Genomic DNA, 23,820 nt, shown 5'->3' with positions numbered 1-23,820 from the left:
GCTTGCTAAATCCTCCAGTGCCAGATCAAGCTAGCTATCGCTAGATAAATAACTAGTTTAGAAGTACAGAAATATAACACTGCCCGTCCAAAATCGTTAGGACACACAATCTGACACAATCGTTCTGCAATTTTCGAACAGCTGACTTGTATCTTGCACGAAGACTATTGGATAGGGCAAGGCAAGTTAGCAATTGTTTGCTGTGCAGACATTATGAATAATAAGGTCGTAGAACTTAACACCGCACACCGCAACATTTTTTTCCTCGCTTTGTGCAAAGAAAAACTATAAATCGTGTGTCCTTCATTGATAAGGAAACATGCTGAGGTTACTTACTTTATGAGCAGGCAATGGTAGTCTGAGCGTGATCCAGGATCGATCCAGATCCGGCCGCCTTGTTTTCTCGATCGATTGCTCGACGTGCACACATACAAATCTTTTTGCACCTATTATATCACCTAGCTAGGAGCAAAAGTCACTCGTCACTCGTAGAAGCAGATTCGAGCACTTGTATCAATTGACTTGTAGTCGTGCAAGAAAATCAAAGCGATCTGTAGAATTTTATTAATGAGAAATTATTTCACAGATGCACAACTTCGGATGCATTAGTTCACATTTGGGTTTACAAATGCACGAATGTTGTGCATGTTCTCAGATTATGAAACACGGATGTGCAAATGTGTTTCGCACCTACTGCGCTGCAACGATTGGAGCAAAAGTGTCGAGTGCGTGACTCTTGAAAGTTGTGACTCACAGGATAGGATTTGTGTACCTGTAAAAAGGATTTGTGTACCTGTAAAAAGGATTTGTGAACCCGTAGCCCCTATTTTGTGTTAACAAGATATAAAAAAATATGTACAACTTCAACTTTACTGTTACACATTTACGACTTTAGTGTGCACATGCAAAATCTGCAGTTAAATGTGCTCGCCACTTTTGCACCCAATATACCTTCATAGCACATGGTCAGACAGGTTTAAGGAGCGCTTGATTTGTTTTGTAGCGGAGTGTTCTGTGGGTTGCCAGGTTGGTTCTATGGGTAGAGCACGCATTTGAAATATCGCTCGATCACGCAAATTTGATCGTGGGAAGCCAAAATCGTGATCGTGATTAAAATTCGATTAATTGTGCAGCCCTACTAGCTAATGGCCCTTTCCATTAGACTCGTAAATCATCGTACACCCACCCGTACAACATGTACGAATGAGTTGCTAGAGGAACGCTGGGGTTTGTAGTCTTTTTGGGAAGAACATGGATGCCATCAGGGCAGCAGCTGTCTCATTGGTGTTGGACATTGGTCTAGAACACGAGAACACATCCCTCATTCTCCCTTACTGGGTATGGTCAATGTGAATTAATAATAAAAAACCTTTTTTAGTAACTCAATTTCGCCTATTTCAATTTCAACAAGTGCTGTCGCGTTTCTGTTTAGCCACGAGGGGCATTAGCAGGAGGCTAGTCATTGTTATTGTTTTGTGCTACAGTACATGTAGCCTCTATCTAAGTGGGAAGTTATTGTGGTTTCCTGTCTTTGCCTTTGTCTGCACAGGCGAGAGAGATCAAAGATAGCCAGACTAGTGTAACCTTTCAGTGCCCACAAAAGTTTCCACACAAACAGCCCTTTGTGTGTGCCATCAGAGTGCATGTCATGGCAATGTAAGTCATGTTTGAAGTACTGTGAGTCACTGAGTATAGAAACAGACTCCTCCACACACTGTGAGGCGGTTTGGTTTGGTTTGGTTTGACTGGTTGGTTTCTTGTCACACACTACAGCTGCTGTTTTGCATGTGTTTACAGCCAGCTGTGGCTGAGTGACTGGGTGGGCAGTGCACCACATCTTGTGTAGCAGTGTGTTCAGTATCACAGTCTGTCAGTCATGACTCCACCACACAGGCCTCTTCCTATTTGAGTGTCTTAAATCATCAAGGTTGTTTGAGAAATGTTGTCTTACTATTATATGTTTTAAGTAGGCCTACCCATACCTGTCAACACTCCCGTTTTTCCCGGGTTTCTTCCGTATTTCAAGGTCATCTCCCAGCACCCTCCCGTTTTGTTATTTCTCCCGGAAAACTCCCGTAATTTGCATGGCCATCAAATGCATTCAGGTTGCCAGATTGTGTATGAAATACACCCTACACATACACGATCACTTACTTTCAATTTCAACCGTTTTGTCATAGGCTGCAGGCAGGCAGCTGGAAGTAGGCTGCAGGCAGGCAGCAGGTGGATACATAACTGGCATGCGTAAGGTAATGGTAAGGTAAAAGCAACGATCGAAATGCAGTGTTGAAACACGTGTATGAAACGTATTAAATATGCAAACACAGATCCGGTATAAACACTGCCCCCCGCCCCACCCCCACACCCCTGACAGGTATGGGCCTACCACACTGATTGCCTAGCGGGTACGTTGGCGTCTCTAGCCTCTCTGTCTGGCAAGCTATGTGTGTGTGGAGTGCTTTGGATTGCTTTGGATTTGGAGTGCATGAAAAATTTGCTATTGGGACTATATTGGGACAAAGCACAGGCAAAGCACTGCTACTTGGGCGCAGAGATTGTCCATGCTGTGGCAACTGAGAAAAGGTACTCCTGTGTTGCGAGATATATTTGCTGACAATACGATGTCAGGCTGAAAGTTTCCTAGTCATAAGGCATGGGTGACTGTTTGGAAAAATAATGTGTCTAAAAATCTTAGACTATCGTGTCAAATATTTTATGGAAAAACCCTGAGGCGTTATCTGAAATAAGAAAATGCATTAATTAATTTGATTCATTTTGAGAAAACAGTTCATTTTTAGTAATCAGACATCCTTACTTCACAGAGGAAGTTCAAGAGTGTTTCTACCCCCTGTGCCCCCTCCTGGCCCTGTTATGTCAGTGCAGCATAGACCTATTTTCTGCTCCCATTTTGGTTTGGTTTGTATGGCAGTATTCTCTGAGCCATACCATTTTTGTTTTCTCAGGCTTGGCATAGTCACAGTATAGACTGATACTGTCTCTTAGTAAAATGTCCTGGACTCATACTCCAAGCATACCCAGTCTGGAGCCTGAGGACCTCATTTCTGTCACCTTAGATGAGTTTGTAGCCTGGTATATGAGGGTTGCCTCAGTCTCTCTGTTAGGCTCAGGCTCTGTGTTTGGGGTCACCAGATACAGTAAGTTGTCCCAGGCCCAGTCAAGGAAAGGGAGAAAGACTAATTTGTATAGTTTCAAAGTGTTTGCCTTATCTTAGATACATAATGCTTGGCTTTTAATATCCAAATGCTTATTCCCTTTTTCTGACGCTTGCTTCTAGCCAGGGGCGTAGATTTGCGTGGGGGCCGAAGAACGTGTCCACACCAATGTCAGATTACGACTGAAATGTCCCCACCAATATTCAGGTTGAAATGGGGGGGGGGGGAAGCGCTCACATGCGCTACACAAAGAGTTAAATCATTTCTCACTTTGCTGCGGATCATCTCGTACAGATCGTGTGATGTGCAGTAGCCTATAAGGGTAAATCGCGCTGATTTGAAGTTACCTATAATAACTACCAGTGAGCCGCAGTCTCCTGCGCTGCGCTTCAGCTTCACTTCACTACAAGGCATATGAAGTGCGTCCAAATTCACCCATTCTTCTCTTTGGAACTCCTCGAGTAGGCTACTCATCACACGTGTCACATGAAAGAGCCTTTTCTCAGCTTTTAAACGGTGCTATAGCCACTATTTGCTGTGATAAACAGTTCGCGAGAAAAAATAACTTCAAGAGATTTAATAACTAGATGTACCGCATAGCGGTACAATATATGACAGCCGCTCAGTCCTGTACATCCGTTCCGCGAAAATAAATCACACTTCAATTTGTCTCCATATTTTACTCCATCCCCCACTCTTGAAACTTTTGTGTATGCTTGTTTGGCATGCCTGAGTGTGTGTGTGCGGCTGCACAGAAAGTAGCCTACTGGTGCTGAAAAGGTGAATAGATTGTAGAATAGCCAAAGAAGATGTAGCATTGTTATAAAACCTCTAAAATCTCTAAACAAACAAAAGTAGGCTACATTGTATTTGGGAAAAGCAAAAGGTATCAGCATAATGTTATTTATTTATTTATTTATTTATTTATAAATAAACAAAAACATCTCTGTCAGTTCCATGCCGTTTTCAACAGCTATCTAAAACAAAGGTCATTTTTGGATGGATGGATTTTTTGTGAATGTTTCTTCTTCTACATAAGATTTTAGTCATCTTTAGTTGATGTAATACTTTATTGTCAATGCACAAATTAAGTAACAGTAGTCTGAAACGTTATTGTTAAAGCACAAATTAAGTAACAGTAGTCTGAAACGCGAAATGCTGTTTTACATCTAACCAGTGGTGCAAATAACTGACATGTCCAAATGGGCCTTGGTGAAATGCGTCGCTAGACTGTTCATACACATTTTAACGGGCCAAAGTTGAAGAGCTGTTGTCCGTTATTGTTCGTGCAAATATAGGCTGATTCATGTTCCCTTGCATTGTGTAACTGAGGTCCATGGCTAGTCTGGCTTTCACCAGACCAAGCTCAATCTTTTAAGAAATCAAAAAATAAATAGCGGGCAGATCAGGCTGGGTTCATCCATAGGCACCCGATATTGTTTAATTTTCCGATTGAGATATCCACGCTCTGGCTATTTTAAATGCAAAAATGCATCAGGGAGTTATGACAAAACTGTAACTAACAAACTAGATCCTAATAGAAAGCTGTTAGCTTCCCTAAGCTACAGGTAGGCTTATAAGGTAGGCCTATTTACAACATAAATTGTCAATAGGCTATGCTGGCGACACAAATAAAATCTCCTTTGGAAACCAATGGCTTACGCCTTACAGTATCAAGCGGACTTAAACTGCCATATCGTGGCGAAAAGTTGTAATAAAATTCACGCAGCTCCATGAGTCAAGGAAAGCGCGAATGAAGTAGCCACTTCTAAATGGGACCCACTACACAGTAGCTTAAGGTGTGTTGCTAAAGCAGCCATAATGAAATGAAGGTGTCAATGTTTGGATACTTCACACACATGTGCTTTTTAATTTCACAGACTACAACTACCAAGCTGGAATCAAAGCACATCGATTCCCCTCTCACACCCTTCACGCACTTAAAACAAAATAAACAGGCGTCTCAGTCTCACGCATGTATAGGCAAAACTGTACATATCAGACCGGTGTAACGTTGGTAAATCTTCCATTGCACAGAATGATTTTTGTAGCACGTGCAACAAATGACAGTCGAAAGATACAATTACAGTGCTGCTATCAATTTGCTTGGTATAACCGCATTTATAGTTTTCTACAAATGCAATCAATCAAATTGGCCTCCATCACTCAACCAACGTTAACGGTAACATTACCTAGGTCCTTATTGATATTATAAGATTAACGTACCTGCAGTAAAAACCAAGCGTGTCCGATAAACATCCTCAGATTTATTTCGGCTTCAAGAAGAAATGGGAATTACATTTCATGTGAACATCATCCTATCCTTATTAGACGTTCTCTGCGGTAAACTATAGTTTAAATACAGTCCTTGTAGGAAGCGTCCATTGTTTTTCCAACCCACTTTTAACTTCCAACAAAATTACGTCTCACTGCAACGATGCGCCATCTAGTGGACAAACGACTACTTATCGCCAATACTGGAAATGCAGCCATGATGATGATGATGAATATTTATTTTGGCTTTCTTTTAATCCTACTGAATTTGTAATTATGTATCGGCCGTTCTAATACCGATAGTATGTGGGTGCCTGTGTGTGTGTGCATGTGTATATGTGTGCACCGCCATCTACAGGCCCATGAGTGTACAGTCACTAAATGTACACATAACCTAATTTTTTTTAGACCCCCCCCCCCCCCATGGATGAAATTCTACGAAACTTGGCATACCCCCATAGAATGCCAGGTCAATCATACACATACAATTTGGTGCAGTTCTGAACATCTTAACTGAAGATAGGGGCGATTAAAGCAGAATAATATTGCATTTTCATTTTTTACCGGGGGGGGTGCAAATCACAAATGAGTGATTATGGGCCAGATTGATGTGGGCCCTTGAGACCAACATACCATAAAAGATTGTTCATCCTCAGTGCCACGGTTCAGGTAGTTATTTAGGAAAAACTGCTTTTTTTTGCAGTTCGTGGGGGGCCCAGCACGGGGGGGGGAGTGGCCCCTGGGGACGAAACAAAATTTTTCCGTAAAAGTCTAGTGGGGCTACATACCCACCAAATTTCATGTGCCCCGGTGGTTCGGTATCCTGGGTATCGTTGACCAAAAATACAGGAAGTAGATGACGGGAAAAAAAAAAAAAAAAACTTTGACAATCCCTATGACCGCTTCGCTAGCTTCGCTAGCGGCGGTCATAATTATTCTCTGCGCCCATCTCCACATCCATTCGTCTTGGTGGAATATCGTAGGCCTACACACTCTTCACGCAACACACGACAAACCATATATCAGAATAAACAGCAGACCTTACCGAACAAAAAGGTGTAATGCATTCCCGTGTATAGTTAGCTGTTCCAGAGTAATCCGGTTTTGAAATAAATTGTAGAAAAATTCAACATGGTCTTTCGGCTTTAAGCATTTCTTAAAACTGAGCTGTGCTTACATTGCCTAGATATCTGTAAATATTAGAATCAGAGAATATACAGGCAGCTCGTGGTTAAGAGTTGTCAATGTAGCCTTAATGATTCTTTTCACAAAATGCTAAGCATGCATGTATTTAAGTTTCTTAAAACTGAGCTGTGCTTAAATGGGTCAATGCATGATTTAATAACAGACCAAATAGAAAACTAGATGTACCGCATAGCGGTACAAAATATGACCGCCGCTCAGTCCTGTACATCCATTCCGCGGAAATAAATCATATTAATGAATTTGTCTCCATCTTCTACTCCATCCCCCACTCTTGAAACTTTTGTGTATGCTTGTTTGGAATGTGTGTTTGCACACATTCCGCACACAAAGTAGCCTACTGGCGCTGCAAAGGTGAATAGATTTGTTTCTGGGCCAAAACATTTGTAGCATTGTTATAAAACCTTTAAAATCTCTAAACAATCACAAGTAGGGCAGTTCATCACAGTCCATCCATTGCAACTGGACTGATGAAAGGTACACCTGTAGGCTACATTGTATTTGGGAAAAGCAGAAGGTAGCAGCATAATGTATTTATTTATTTATTATTAAACAAAACAATCCCTGTCAGTTCCATGCAGTTTTCAACAGCTATCAAGAAGAGAGGTCATGTCATGGATTTTTGTGAATGTTTCTTCTTCTACATATGCATAAGTTTAGTCATCTAGTTCAAATGATATTCAGCTTTATTGTCAATGCACAAATTAAATACCAGTAGTCTAAAACAAAATGCCGTTTTACCCAGTGGTGCAAATAACTGACATGTCCAAAAGGGCCTTCATGAAATGCGTTGCGAGACATACACATTTTAACGGGCAAAGTTGAAGAGCTACTGTCCGTTATCGTTTGTGCAAATAATATGCTGATTCATGTTCCCTTGCATTTTGCAACTATGAGGTCCATGGTTAAGCTCAATCTTTTGACGCAATCTTTTGATTTTCACCCAGCCTAGTCCATGGTAGGCGCCCGATAGAAATATTGTTTAATTTTGCAATTGAGATATCCACGCACTGGCGCCCCCCCTGCGACATGTTCGCCCCCGGTTTTAGAGCTATTCTAAATGCAAAAATGCATAGAGGGAGTTATGACAAAACTGTGACTGTTAACAAACTATAAGCTATATAAGGTAGGCCCTATGCTAGGCCTATTACACAACACAAATTGTCACTAGGCTATGCTGGCGACCCAAATAAAATCTCCTTTGGAACCAATGGCTTACACCTTACAGTAGTATCAAGCTGCCACCTCTTGGCGAAAAGTTAATAGTTTTGCATATCAGTAGTAGGCTAATACATTTCACGTAGCTGTGTGAATCACGGAAAGGGCGAATGAAGTGGACACTTCTAAATGGAACCCAACCCACTGTACAGTAGCTCAAGGTCTGTGGCTAAAGCAGCCATAATGAAAGCGTTATCATTGTTTGGATACTTCACACACACATGTTTTTTAATCGCATAGACTACAACTACCAAGCTGGAATCAAAGCACATCGACTCCCCTCTCACACCCTAAACACGCACTTCGAACAAACAAAAAGCGCCTCAGTCTCACGGAATAGCCATAGGCAAAACTGTATCTGACCGGTGTAACGTTGCTACTAAATCATCCATCGCAAAGAATGATTTTTGTAGCACGTGCAACAAATACAGTATGTGTAGGTACAGCCCTGCCCTGAATACATCTCAACGTGCGCTCTAAAACATCTGGTTCAAATGGAGATGTAGATCATCACGGGTACGTTAATAAATCTACATTGCGGCGAGTTGACACAAATTATTCACTTTGACGAATTTATGTAGTTTCAGTTACTTTACTTTGAGCCATGCTCTTCCTTACTTGAATCACCTTTGAAAATAGAGGATTGAAGTAGCCTATATGGGTGTTTGGGAATGAACGTTGACTCAGATGCTTTTTGAGACCTTGAGCAGAAATGTTCCAGCCCGGTGTTTAGGATGCATCATAGACATGTTATCTTTCAGGTAGCCTATATATTTTCCATTAAAAAACCATCACGTAGCGAACGTGTTGTGGCTAACTCACTTAGCTCCTGTTAGTAGCCTAGGTTATGGTCATAAGCAAATGAGATGACAGTCGAAAGATACAATTAGTGCTGTTATCGATTTGCTTGGTAGCCTATAAACGCATTTATGGTTTTCTACAAATACATCAATAATCAAATTGGCCTCCATCACTCAACCATGCTAACATCAGAATGTCAGGTTAATCATACACATACAATTTGGTGCAGTTCTGAACGTCTTTACTGAAGAGAGGGGCGATTAAAGTAGAATGATATTGCATTTTCATTTTTTACCGGGGGGGTGCAAATCACAAATGAGTGATTATGGGCCAGATTGATGTGGGCCCTTGAGACCAACATACCATAAAAATTTCTTCATCCTCGGTGCCACGGTTCAGGTAGTTATTTAGGAAAAACTGCATTTTTTGTGTTTCGGGGGGCCCAGCGCGGAGGGGGAGTGGCCCCCGGGGACCAAACAAATTTTTTCCGTAAAAGTCTAGTGGGGCTACATACCCACCAAATGTCATGTGCCCCGGTGTTTCGGTGCCCCGGGTATCGTTGACCAAAATTTCAGGAAGTAGATGACGGGAAAAAAAAAAAAGAAAAAAAAAAAAAAACTTTGACAATCCCTATATGACCGCTTCGCTAGCTTCGCTAGGTAATCGCAGGTATCATCGCAGGTATAATTTATGTGTACATTTAGTGACCGTACACCAACAGAGTTTTCTGTGAATATCTTGAGAACCGTAGGGCCTAGGATGACCAATTTTTTTGCGTATGTTTGCCTCCAGGGGTCATGTTAACCAATTCCATATGCACACATGTGCATAAACAGCAGTAATCATACGTATGCCACATACACACACAGTAGATGTACGCATGCATGCACATGCATACACACAGGCACATCCACAAGCACATGCACGCACGCATACACACACACACACACACACACACACACACACACATAAACACGTACACTCACAAATGCACACAATTCAACAATTTCTCAAAATTATGAACAGGCAAGATGGGGGTGGGGTTATATAAAATGTATTTTACATGTGAAATCTATGAACTAATCATGTTTTGGTACTTGTTGTCTAGCAGATACCAGTGAGAATTGAGTGTGCATAATGCAATTCAGTGAGACAGTTAGAATCATATATGCCTTTCACCTTTTGTTTTTAGCCAGCAGACAGACCAGCAGATACCCTGACTTTGCTGAATTACTGAAGCTAAGCAGGAACAAAGGAGGAAATTAACACAATTTGCCAAGTGTGACTTATTTTTGTGGAAAACATGTGCCGGACTGGGCGGCGGTCATATTTTGTACCGCTCTGCGGTACATCTATTTTCAGTTTATATCAGCTATATTTCTGAAGAATACATTGTGTTGCCTCAGGTCTGCTGCACATCTTTTGAAATAATCAAATAGACGTCTTAAAAAAAAATAATAATATTTTTTTACATAAATTGTTATCGTATTGATTTGAAAGCCTAATAATGTGGTGGGTTCACTAGATCCGGGAACATTGGATGAGTAAGGCTGTAATGACTACAGAAGGGACCCAGAGTCTCTAAAATAGTCTACGGCTCATTAGTGCATTACTTTCAGGTGTTCAAAACTCCGGTGAGCCCGGTCGGCTCTGGAGGGAGCGTGGTCGCTGCGAATGCTTTCCCTGTGACAGCAGCGGCAGAGGGCGCAGCTCCGATGTTACAAAGGCCAGTCGTTAGTCCATCGCTCTTATTGTCAAGCGGACATTACCTAGGATTCTGATGAACATTACTGTAGCTTACTAAAATCACTATTTTACTTACCCTACTGTCATGTAACAAAGCTAAAAGCCGACCCATTCATATGTTACATTATTTCTATGTTCTAAATGTCAGTCAGATTGCTGTTTCATAGCTGTGATGCAACGTGACAATTAATTGAAACTTCAATTCATTGAAACTTCACAATTCATTTGGCGAATTAATATACAAGTATGATACGGCAAAAAAACTGGAGCTATACTTCATGTGCAAATAACCTATGGAACGTTTTAACGCAAAACAATGGGAAATTCAACCAAACAGTGATAATTAAATAGGTTCACAGGTTTGCTATGTAAAATTACATTGTAATCCAAATGCAAGAGAAAAAATATCAGAACATCACGTCAGCAATCTTAAAAGCCTTAATTCAATTAAGTATGTCTTTATCTGCCTTTAACTATTCCTCTCTGCCCCAAGATCCAACTTGTATTAGTGAGGAACTGATTGTTTTCATTAGTGATTAAGGAGAGCTCAGAAGCATGTGGGCCTAGCCTAGTTCTTATAGGCTTAAGTGGCCCCACTCGGCGGCCATCTTGGTAACATGCTTCAGGCAGCTATTATACTATTCATAAATGGGAAGGTCTACATCAGAGAGGTTATATTGACATAAAAAGTAAATCGGGTGAATCTGTGTTTAAATCTGAATTGAATGATGTAGTGAGCAGGTTTTGATATGTAATGAGCGCGCATGCGCGGGTGTTCAGATTTGAATAATGCCTCATTAAAGAGTCGACACATCTTGGTCTCTGGTCCATTTGTTATAACTTAGTATTATACAATACAAGACATGGTGTCAGAAGTCTTCGTCCTCGCCTCTGATATTAATGCAACTACCCGACGCAAGTGACCGGAATGTTCGTTGCAGTTTAGTGAAGAGAACTTTTGAATTCGCCAAGTGAACTACTAGAGCTAACGTGAAGCTAGCTGCTACGTTGATACAACGTCAATCGAGGATACAGAGAAGAGCCTTCGGAAGGTAAAACAGAATGGATTCTCTATTTTCAATTAGTCCACCAGAAGCATTTGACTTCGGAGACTTCGGTGGTTGGCCAAATTGGATCCGACGTTTTGAAAGATTCCGCATAGCGGCGGGACTTAGTACAAAGGGTGAAGAGTATCAAGTTAACTCGCTAGTATACACTATGGGAGACATGGCAGATGATGTTCTGAACACGTTAGCACTACCAGAAGACGACAAGAAAAAATATGCCAAAGTAAAGGAAGCGTTCGATAAACATTTCATTTGCAAGCATAACGTGATCTACGAGAGAGCTAAATTCAACAAACGTCGCCAGGAGCCTGGTGAGACGGCTGAAGCGTTTATCACAGCTGTGCATAAATTGGCTGAGCATTGCCAGTATGGAATTCTCAAAGATGAGATGATCAGAGACCGCCTTGTCGTAGGTATAAAAGACCATGCCCTTTCAGAGAAATTACAGCTAGATTCAGAGTTAACTCTTGTGAAGGCTATGACGAAAATAAGACAAAGTGAAGAAATTAAAAAGCAACAGCCTGTATTAAGAAGTAGCATTGATGGCACTGAGGCAAACATGGATGCAGTTAAATTCCAGTTCAAACAGAAATTCTCTCCACATGGGAAAAGTACTTTTAAACCAAAGACAGTACAACATAATGCAAATGATAAATGTGGCAGATGTGGAAGGACACATGAAAATTCATTCAATGCATGTCCCGCGCGCACTGCTGAGTGCAATAAATGTAAGAAGAGAGGGCATTTCGCCACTGTATGTAAAACTAAAATGAGAATGGAGGAAATTAAAGAAAGTGACTTGGATGGAAGCATAGAGTCATTGTTCCTGGGCACAGTGAATTGTACAAAATCCAACACATTTTGGCAGAAGTCGGTTGCAGTGAATGGCCAGCAGATGATGTTCAAGGTGCCGCAGTGACGGCTATCCCGGCACATTTTTACTCACAAAAGCTACATGGTGAGCTGTTACCGACAACCAAAAGACTGTGTGGACCAAGTAACGTTCCCATAGAGGTAAATGGAAGTTTTACTGCAGAAATTAGCCATAATGGAACTGTAGCGAAGCAGCATGTATATGTTGTGCCAGGTTTAGTGACTCCTCTGCTGGGATTACCAGCAATACAAGACCTCTGCCTGCTCAGTCCAGTACAGGCTATCACGACAGCGGAAACAAGCTACAAGGAACAATATCCCAGAGTTTTCACTGGCTTAGGTAAGCTAGAGGGAGAATACAAAATTAAACTAAAGGACAATGCCTCTCCCTTTGCCCTCGCTGTGCCACGTCGCGTGCCATTGCCCTTAAGGGGAAAAGTCCAAGAAGAGTTAAAAAGGATGGAGGAAATGGGTGTTATTTCTCCCATAGAGGAAGCTACAGAGTGGTGCTCAGGAATGGTGGTAGTACCAAAACCTAATGGAAAAATTAGAATATGTGTTGACCTAACCCGCCTGAATGAAAATGTGTGCAGGGAGCGACATATTCTTCCAGCAGTTGATGAGACACTAGCTAAACTAGCCGGAGCTAGAATTTTTTCCAAACTGGACGCCACTGCTGGTTTTTGGCAGGTGCCTTTGCACAGAGCTTCAGCCCCACTCACCACCTTCATCACGCCCTTTGGTCGTTATTGCTTTAATCGTCTCCCTTTTGGAATATCATCGGCCCCTGAGCACTTTCAGAAGCGATTGACGCAGATGCTGGACGGCCTAGAGGGAACTTTGTGTCATGCAGATGACATCCTGATATTCGGTGCCACGCCCAAAGAACATGATGAGAGGGTGCATAAGGTGTTGCATAGACTGCAGCAGCATGGCCTTACTCTAAATGACAAATGTCAGTTCGCTGTGAAGCAGGTTAAATTTCTCGGACATGTTGTCAGTGGAGAAGGCATACAGGCAGATCCCGAGAAGATTAGAGCGATTAGAGAGATGCCACCACCGAAAGACGTGTCCGACGTAAAACGCTTCATGGGAATGGTCAACTATGTGGGAAAATTCTCACCCAACATTGCAGAGCTCACAGGGCCTATCCGAGAACTTCTGAAAGTGGAAAACATGTGGATGTGGGGAGCAGCGCAGCAGAGTGCGTTTGATAAAGTGAAAGACGAGCTCAGCTCATCTGCTGTCCTTGCCCAGTACAGCCCAGAAAAACCGACGAGAGTGTCAGCAGACGCATCGTCTTACGGGTTAGGAGGGGTCTTGTCTCAGCTTCAAGACTCTGGAGATTGGAGGTCAGTGGCTTTCATATCTCGCAGCTTGACTGAGACAGAGCGCAGATATGCCCAAATTGAAAAGGAGGCCCTTGCAGTCACTTGGGCCTGCGAAAGATTTCAGACTTACCTCCTGGGTCTGCACTTTGTGATGCGAACAGACCACAAACCATTAATCAGTCTCCTCAGCTCAAGGCCGCTTGATGACGTCCCACCTCGTATCATGCGATTCAGATTACGACTTATGCGTTTTTCCTACACAATTATACATGTACCAGGAAAAAATCTTGTAGCAGCCGATGCTTTATCAAGAGCTCCACTCCAGTCTACGGCAACGGAGGAAGACCTTGTGCTTCAGAACGACGTGAGTGCTCATATCCAGGAGGTTATTCAGCAGCTCCCGGCCTCACCTGAGAAATTGCTACAAATAAGGAGAGCACAGGAAGAAGATCCAGTGTGTAAGCAGCTGTCCTCCCTGATCCAGACAGGGTGGGAAAGAAACAGTTCTGCACCACAGTTGAAGCCTTTCTGGCAATACAGAAATGACCTGCTGATGGTGGATGGCCTGTTGATGAAGGGAAATAGAATACTGATTCCATTAAGCATGCAAAAGGATATCTTGGACAAACTTCACCAGGGCCACCAAGGCATGGTGAAATGCATGGCCAGGGCCCACGTAGCAGTGTGGTGGCCAGGGCTGACTACACAGATTAAAGAGAAGGTACGTCAGTGTGAAATTTGTGCTAAAGAGAGTCAAAATGCCACAGAACCTCTGATGACCACACCCTTGCCCTCACGCCCTTGGGCACGGCTAGCAGCGGACTTATTTGAATGGAAGAAGGGTCAGTATTTAGTAGTCATTGATTACTATTCACGTTACATTGAAGTTGCCAATCTTACAGGCACTTCAGCAACAGCTGTGATTGAGAAAATAAAAGCCATCTTTAGCCGCCACGGGGTGCCGGATACACTCATCACAGACAACGGACCACAGTTTGCTGCCACAGAGTTCACAGATTTTGCTAAGGATTACAACTTTCAGCACATAACCAGTAGCCCCCGTTACCCGCAAAGCAATGGAGAAGCGGAACGGGCAGTAAAAACTGTCAAAGCCTTGTTGCAGAAGAGTGAGGACCCTCACAAAGCGCTTATGGCATACAGAGCAACTCCTCTAGCCCATGGAGTATCACCAGCGCAGCTCCTGATGGGGCGCAACATTCAAACACCCCTTCCGGTGAGTCCAAACACCCTCAAACCAGCCTGGCCGGATTTAAGAGCATTTGAGTTGAAAGACCAGGAGCTTAAAAGACAACAGGCTGAGGGATACAATAGACGACACAGAGCACGGGAAACACCATCTCTCAAGCCAGGTCAGAAAGTTTGGATACGGAACACACCACACACAGGAGTCGTCTCTGGCTCAGCAGGGACGCCACGCTCATATGTGATTCAAACCTCCACAGGCAGTCTCAGAAGAAACCGTTCTCATCTGAGAGTGGTGCCTACACCGTTTAGAGGCCAGCCAGACTCTGGACAACACACCAGGGTTGGCAGGGAAGTCAAGCCTGTTCAAAGACTGAACTTATAGTTTAGTGTTGTGAGTATATACGGAGCATAATAACCTCCATACCACAACAGAGAGGATCAGGCAGTCTACCCTACCTCTCAGTTAGGTTATGTACTTGTTTTTCTGAGTTCATGAAAAAAAAAAAAAAAAAAAAAAACTGAGATGTGATAAGATATGCAATGTGAAATGGAAGTTGATTTAACCAGTTTACATATGCTCATGTTTACAGAGATGTTTAACAGGTCATCTGTTCCCCTGCCTGGATGGTAAAATCAGTATTAGGATTTATTAACATATGATTTGAGTTTTCTATAAAGATCCTGAAAGTATTAGTTAAAAGGGGGAGATGTAGTGAGCAGGTTTTGATATGTAATGAGCGCGCATGCGCGGGTGTTCAGATTTGAATAATGCCTCATTAAAGAGTCGACACATCTTGGTCTCTGGTCCATTTGTTATAACTTAGTATTATACAATACAAGACAAATGATACAAATATATCTCCCACAAATTACTAAAATAAGGCTAAAAACGACGGTTGGTTGGTTACTTGCATTACAGGAAGGGGCGGAATGTGTAAACAACTGCCATATTGGCATTACAAACAAACCCCATACATTTCTATGTAGGATTATTTGAGTGCTGTTTCTTATAGCTGGCCTAGCTGCACTTATTTTTTTCTTCCACTATACTGGTTCCGGTATTTGTGCTCTAAATAAAAAATGAATTAGTTTTAGGATCTAACTATATCATGGTTTATTAAAGTCGACACACATTCAGAACCATGTGATGTAAATTGCTTTTTTCCTGGCTATAAAGACTCATATAAGAAGTGTGTGTGTGTGTGTCGGGGGAGGGGGGGGGGGGGGGGGCGCTTATGTCCCCACCAATGTCAAAACCAAATCTACACCCTTTCAGCCCGCCTTGCTCCTTGTTGAAAAGCATGCATAGCAGCCATGACATTTTCCACTCGTCAACTCGTCACTGAACAGGTTCACATCAGTGACCCTCATCATGTCCTCCCTGCTAGTAACTATCATTGCTCACCTGGGTAAGTATAAGTTTTTAGTATTGTTTTTTGAAGATTTGTCTTTAATGGTTTATTTGTCATGTCTTGTATATCTATGTCAACTCCTGGCTGCAAACCAGTTTCCCTTAGTGGGATAATAAATTTGACATGACCCAACTTGACCATGGAGCTAATAGGTTGATTTTGTTTGTGTTGTCTAAAGCTGTTTTTATCAGGTTTTGTTTAAATAATTTGATGACATCTGATACTTCATCAACTAAATTATTCAAACCCAGATAGTAAAATTGTTCTCCACTGTCATTCTCAGGTGTGATACAATCTGCTCTGAAGGTCTCAGGAACTGAAGTGGATCTAATCGTCAAGCCAGGGAATAATGTTACTCTCTACTGTGACTGCAGTTGGACCCCTGGTTCACATATTTACTGGTTTAGAAACTGCTCACATTATCGGCAACCTTCACTTGAGATCTTGACCCATCAGTTATCTCAGAATGAATATAATACATCATCCTCCAGCTACCAACCTATATGGAACTCCACTAGCCAGTCCCATGATCTACTAATCAAGAACATCACTGAGTCTGAGCTGGGGTTGTATTACTGTTCTGTTGCTATGACGAAAGTGATTGAAGTCATAAACGGAATATCTCAACAAGTCTCTCATTCTTATGGAAACATCACCTACAAGTTGTCCTTTGAATGTAAGACAATTAGCATAGTCCACTACACATGATTAGTTCTTTTCATACATGTTGAGATAATTTGGAATGTTTCAGCATGATGATGTAATGGAAAATACAATAACAGTTACTGGCAATACAATATCAGTTATTGTACTGTTTACCATCTCTGAACTCAGATAGATTGCCCTTGGTATGGTTATGCACTTGGAAAAACATATTAATACGTGTAATTAACTCTTTACAATGAGTAGGTGAAAGAGTGAAAGTTTGAAGAAGAAAAACTGAATACAATAACTTAAGGATGTAGAGTGTGATTTATCTGTGGACGCAAACAAGAGCTGTGAGGCAACTGCAGACCCTTGCACCCAACTTGCATTTGTAACGTTAGTGTTACATGAAAACAAGTGTACACACCCTTCACTCCATCAGTGACTTTAGTGTGTGTGTGTGTGTGTGTGTGTGTGTGTGTGTGTGTTTAGTGGTGCGTAGTTTGAGACTCCCTATAGTTTCCTCCTATAGTTTGTGTCCCACACTGTGATAGTTTTCTGTGGAAACAGACATTGTCAACCTACTATGTTGGCAGTTGAGGCTGTAAAGTAGGTGTGGAGTATTCATGTTATTAGTGAATGAATAATAAATCGTAAACATTACTTATAGATCAGTAAAACTCATAGGCCAACCTTATGAAGCATGATTATGAAACTGTTATTACTTGTAAAATGAAAGTGTAGTGATGATGATACCATTTTTTCTATGAATGTGACAAAAGCTGATGCAGTCTTCTTGACCTTTTTTGACCAAAATAATGTATACATCACTGGTGATTTATTTGAACAGATACTGCTTCTTCCCCAGCACCTACCTGTCCTCCTCCCCCTGATGGTGGTCAGTACTGGTCACTGCTGGTCATCTTGTGTCCTGTGTGTACTCTACTCTCTGCCCTCATCTCCTCCACCTGTGTGTACTGCTTCTGCCGTAAGACCGGTATGGAATTAACATTTGACAACATGTTATAATGACAAACTCTGTGTAAATGGTCATGCTGGTGATGTACATCTTTAAGTTGCTCTTATTCATCATCTACAGCACCTGTGGAACGTGGTGAGCATCTGAAAAAGAGAGACACTCAAAGAAGAGAACAGGTATTTGACTAAGTAGTTGTCAGTAGTTTATAAAGTAATTGCTGGAGAATGTGTAACCTATCCAGCTCAATTATACATGCAGGACACAAGGAACATAAATTACTTAGAATAATTATGTTATTAATTATATCAGATTTACAGGTCTTAATGAATCTACATCAACTACAGCAAACCAATGCAAATAGACAACATGACACTTAACTAGATCCAAGATAGTTTCCTGTAGATACGAATCAACATTTTTTTATTTCATAAAATTTCAAGTATTGGAAAGGATAACAGCTCTTTGCATTCAATTTCATAAATATGGTGCATGTGATTTTGTTTTTTGATTTTGACTGCTAAACGTAATTGATTATTAACATTCTGTACTATCTACTGTATTCTGTTATCATTTCAGGATGAATGCACAGGACAGTGTTGTGCTCCATTGGACATACCAACAAAAGCATCCAAAATAAAACAACAGATGAAACGGCATACAAAATTTGACTTAAGTACCTACTCTGATGTTGTGTATGAATTTTTACCATGAAATGAAAAAAAAAAACCCTTTTGCCAGTTTAGATGGTGGTTTAGATCTGTGATTTTTTTAACCTCCATCTAAAACAGCAGGTATGCTGATTAGATGCATGAGCATTTTACTTTTTTTGTGATTTCAAAACAGCACAGAGTTTTGGTCTAAAACTAGCAAACCAGCAACCGAAACAACATGCAAAACCTTGCAAACGCAACCCAGAGCCTTACAGTACTGACACTGCTCGAAGCTTGCTAACTGATGTTTTTTGGTGATATAGTCAATGTCATATTGTGAATGTTTTCTTTCATTTTTGCAGTGCAGACGCACTTGCAACGCAGAACTGCATAGGCCTAATGGGACTTGACCACTGTGATGCACTTATGAGGGGCAATGGCTAAATCTTAATGTCCCCCCAACTAAGCCCTGAACCCTCAACTAAGCCCTGAACCCTCAAAGACGTAACTGACATCTGTTGATAAGTGATTGAGTTTGAGAGACTGTAAGGGTTCAAAATGCTGATAACAGGAATAAGACAGCAACTGTGACAGTGAATCAGTGTGATCAGTTGTCTTTCAAATTCCCTCTGCACGCAATAGGATAGCGGCAGCGCTATGAGTCCCATGCGTTTCCCACCAGCGGAGCTAGTTGGCTAGTTCAAACGTTTGCCAACTTAATAAAAGCTTAACTCGTGTCACACTGTTCGCCAACAGCAACATCCATCTTATTTGTTTTCAAGTAGCAAGGAAATCAAGCCAAACCGTTGCAACTCTGCCATCAATCATTATGTTAAGCCCACCTAACGACTCTATACACGATTTCATTGGCCTGATTGAGTTTCGATTTCTGGAGCTCACAAGCCAACGGAGAGTTGCTAGACTAGCCCGCTAGGGGCGCGTCTACATTTCCAAGATAAGGTATAACAGCAACATGTACAAAATCCATTTCCATTTTTTTTAAATCTCTCACTCTTAAAGGGGGACTTGGCAACTATTTCAACGTAATAAACCCGTTTAGAAATCATTTGGATGGTTATATAGGGTGACCAGACGTCCCGAAACATTCGGGACAGTCCCGATATCCAAGCAGTTGTCCCGAATCCCGAATCCTGCCCTAATTGTCCCGAAAATTATACTCAATCAGAATACTGAGTAGTTATTTTCTGATAAACATTAAAAACTGTACGTAGAGAGTCTGAGTCGACTGCATGCAGCCCCCGACAGCAGCTAAGTGTCTGGATGCAGCCTGGCTACTTTGTTTCTTTTTGACGTTCTATAATTAGGCGCGAATATGCACTGATTTCGCGAAGCCGAGGACATTGTGCAGGCAGCGCAGCAGGCAAAGCCAGCGTGTGTGCAAAAAATACGTCGGAAGTTCGGCCTAATGTCCATGTCGTTTTAACATAATCTAGTTAATCTAACAATTATTTTGTATTCTTACTTGATGTTTGAATAAAAATGTGTTTTGGTACAGGTTTGAAAATTCGCTGTAAGCCTACCACCCCCCCCCCGAAAAAAAAAGCGTCCCGAATTTCAGCCATCTCATCTGGTCACCCAAATGGTTAAATGACCTGGGGGTCGTTTCTAGAAAGCGTCGTTTGCTAACTTGCGTCGCAACCTTGGTAGTACGCTCCATCGTTCTTGGATTTGGTGTTTCTACAAAGGGTAGTTCGAACTCTCAATCGCAAACAAGGACGCAAAGTTTGGTCGTTTGAACTACTGCCCCTAGGCAGTCGCACTTGTGTCGTTCCTTGGTAGTTCCTGTTGGTGTCCAGAGCGCCTAACCAAAAATCACAACCGCCTAAACAAAAATTGCGAAGTGGATGTTTATCTCGTGACTCAATGATTGATATATCCTGTTGCTTAATTTTGATTAAGACACTGACTCCCCTACTTAGCTCATTCTTTCTATTTATGTTAATTCGAGTATTGCCTTAGCTTTAGTATTATAATCTTCATAGACTTTTACAACAGCAGTGATAAATGGTGTAGTGGCTAGAGCAGAAGACTTGTTATCCCAACGTTGTAGGTTCGATTTTCTTATGATGTGAGATTGTCCTCTTGCTTCTCGCCACCTGCAGGTGAACTGTGTGACACATAGATTAAATTGTTTTTGACTGATGTCTTGTACCTATGGTCTCTCGATGTAGAGTAACTATATACATAAATATGTATGGTCAAATCCTATTGTTGTGTCTCGTAGGCCTACTCTTACTCAGAGATGAAAAGAAAAGAAGAAATAGGATGCGAACTCAGGCCGAGCGCGCAGTGCACCAACGCGCTGCCGTTAAGCCACGAGACAGTTGATAACCTATGGGATACCCAGATATTTGTCCAGGCTATATATTTTTTCCAACACATAGATATTTAACACAACTAATGACTCATATTGGTCTGCTTAAGTTAACTGTTTTATATGCTTGCAATAGGTTTAGGTTTTGGCTGATGGCAATGACAATACCAACATTAATCACTCGGTTTAGATTAGAAACATGTCGACATAGGCGATGACAGAACATTTCTAGGGGGTGGGGTATTACACGTTGCCACTGTTTCCACCAATGATATGTATCGCTGCATCATCAACAACGTTGTTGGAACTATGGTGTTCGAACGTCGGAGGTAGCGAATTGCTACACAGGTACGATGCTTTCTGGAAACAGGTGTAACAGTGTCGTTGTTTGGTCGCAAGTTGCGTCGTACCATGGTGGTTGAGCAACGTCGTTGCTAACTTTTCTAGAAACGACCCCCTGTTCCGGTGAAAATGGTGACTTTCCCCGCTGCGCCTAGCGTCCCCAGGCGGAAAAACAACCTTGCAACATTGAGACTACCGTCCCGGAAAGAGAAGTGAGAAACAAGAAACTTGTTTTAAATCGTGTTTCTTACCTTGTAACATCCACATAGTTCTGCCAAACTTATGCTAATCGTTCGCTAGCTTGTAAACAAATCCATGTGCTGTATCGTTGTTACCTTTTCCCACAGTTTGAAATAGCATAATGCACAATTTCTCCAGCAGAGGGGGAAATCCTGCCAAGTTTCCCTTTAATGCCACCTTAAGTGATTTGATTTCTGTGAAGTATGAAAGACCAGTATCTTGTGTATCACAGCATATATCTGTTAGCTGTACTAAAGACATGGATATTGTCTGGCTCTTTCATCCAGTTCTTTCTGGTATACTGCATTGCTTAGCATTTCAAAATAAATATTAATGCTCTTTCTGAAGTTCGGTTATTGTGTGGTTATTTAAAGCAACAGAAATGAAAGCTTAAACCTAATATTCCACCTAGAAGAGTGCAGAGGCCTTGTGTGGAGGGACAGTGGGGGTTGAGAACAACATGAAGAGCATCCTGGGAGTTTTCACCGAGGGAAATGTTTGTAATGCAACCAAATTAAAGAAGTGTGATCACCCACATGTGGCACTAAAGAGGCAGACATAGTTTCCTGGATTAAAAAAGAAACAATGTAAATGCAGCACAGACAATGGCAGAAATGTTGGGCTTTTTCAACCGCTGCAATTTCACCTGAACCCAATCAGTCTCCATTGTCCACAGCCAGGGATGATATTTTGAATTAATGAGATAATAAAGTTGTTAATGTAGAAAAACAGAGCTCTTTATGATTTTACAACATTATGATTCGGAAAGACAGTGCTGAAAGACATGTGCATGTGAGCAGTAGCAGTTGAACACAAGACAGGACCACACGAGTGATTGTGGATTTCCTGTTTTTCAACACATTTGTCAACATGCTCTGCAACACACAGTTTTAGAGATGCAGGTCTTACAATGCAAGCGTTCCATTAGTGACCTCAATGATCCACCACAGACTGAGCACGCTCTCAGTGTAGTGTGTGTGTGTATGCGTGCGTGTGTGTGGTGCAGGGAGGTAGCACTAGGCCTAAGTGTCAACTTAGAGGGATAGAAGCTGCTTACAGACATAGGTGTAAGTCCGCATGTTCTGCAGATATCAAGCGGCTGGGCCGTGTATCTGAACAACATAACCGGACATTTGGAGGTCTTACACTCCTCTCCTATTATGTAAATGAGTTCATGTCTGAACAAAGCGAAAAACATGCAGAGATTCTGTTCACAGGGCCGTTGGACTGGGTGTAAAACCAGATTACTAGGGCCCCAAGGGGATGGGAGGCCTATTTCTTAATTAAATTTCATAATACAAGGATTAAAGTTCTCCGTCATAGGACGGATTTCCGTCAATTTGATTTTAGAAATGTCATATTTGACATCGATGCAGATCCGATGAGAAAAAAAATAGGAGGGGGGGGACTGTCACCTTTGCTTTTCCTTTTTTAACGCAACTACAAATATTAGGTAAATGTTTAAAGACCTAATAGTGTTCTTGAGAACTTTCTGTGTCTCAATCAGTGACCGCTCAAGAAGATAGCCTACGTCAGCAATGAGTTATGCTTTGTATGTTGTAGCTACACACTTGTCTCGGGCGTTTGCTTAAAAAAAAAGAACACGTATGGAGGACTATAACGGTCTAAAAGTTGGATTATTGTGACACAATCGAGACAGCTGATGAGGTTGGCCAATCCGTTTAACTTTTTTTGGTATGATATTGTGAGCTCTATGTGCGAATTCGGAGAAGAAGCGTAGGCTGTGTTCTTTCCGTGCATCAATGTAGACACTTACTATCGCGAACTCTTGTCAGGGGAGGTCATTCATTTTGGGTGTCACCTATGACTTGAACAGATAGCCTGCTATGCCACCCGATGTAGGTCACTATTATTGTTACAGTTTTTAATCAATGCAACTAACATTATGTTAAAGCGACGCAATATAAACCGTAGCCTATGCAATTTATTATCCCGTCTGTTATGACATGTCCTACAACAATGTTTTTCACAATTTGCGACGGAAGGTTTTGACTGAGCGTGTCGAGTAAGGGGGTCAGTCGTGTTTGTGACGCACAGACAGCCTTGTAGCCTATTTTGCTTAGGCCTCACTTTTAACGACAGTAGGTTGTGAGTGTATGTTGACAAAAAATAACCATACAATTAAAATAGTCAACTTAAAACTTTGCTATAAAATATTATTAATTTATAGCACAAAACCATAACCAGTAGGCCTACCAGAACCTCGCATATTAGCGTCATGATTTGTGTGCGTCTATTTGGCAAGGCCACTAGCTGTCATGGATGCGTTGTTGCTAAAGGAAGGCAGGTGTCAAAAGTTAAAAA

At 41.7% G+C, this 23,820-nt stretch overlaps 2 long non-coding RNA genes across 2 annotated transcripts in view; one reads left to right on the top strand and one right to left on the bottom strand.

Annotated features, from left to right (window-relative positions):
- Positions 1-5,634, bottom strand: part of LOC143135143 (uncharacterized) — a 131,795-nt gene extending 126,161 nt beyond the window's left edge. The window contains exon 1 of the long non-coding RNA XR_012988811.1: positions 5,400-5,634. This is a non-coding gene — a long non-coding RNA (uncharacterized LOC143135143). The remainder of the gene's footprint in view (positions 1-5,399) is intronic.
- Positions 1-18,596, top strand: part of LOC143135144 (uncharacterized) — a 147,538-nt gene extending 128,942 nt beyond the window's left edge. The window contains exons 2-4 of the long non-coding RNA XR_012988812.1: positions 17,800-17,946; positions 18,049-18,104; positions 18,505-18,596. This is a non-coding gene — a long non-coding RNA (uncharacterized LOC143135144). The remainder of the gene's footprint in view (positions 1-17,799; positions 17,947-18,048; positions 18,105-18,504) is intronic.
- Positions 18,597-23,820: the final 5,224 nt, after the last annotated feature.

This window comes from Alosa pseudoharengus, unplaced genomic scaffold (assembly GCF_046254945.1).
Source record: "Alosa pseudoharengus isolate Yale_2024_CS ecotype anadromous, Long Island Sound unplaced genomic scaffold, YU_APseudo_1.1 YU_APseudo_1.1_scf_2, whole genome shotgun sequence".
NCBI classification, from domain to species: domain Eukaryota; kingdom Metazoa; phylum Chordata; class Actinopteri; order Clupeiformes; family Clupeidae; genus Alosa; species Alosa pseudoharengus.
The sequence above is the reverse complement of the archived record's forward strand: the minus strand, read 5'-3'. Positions and strand labels throughout refer to the sequence as shown.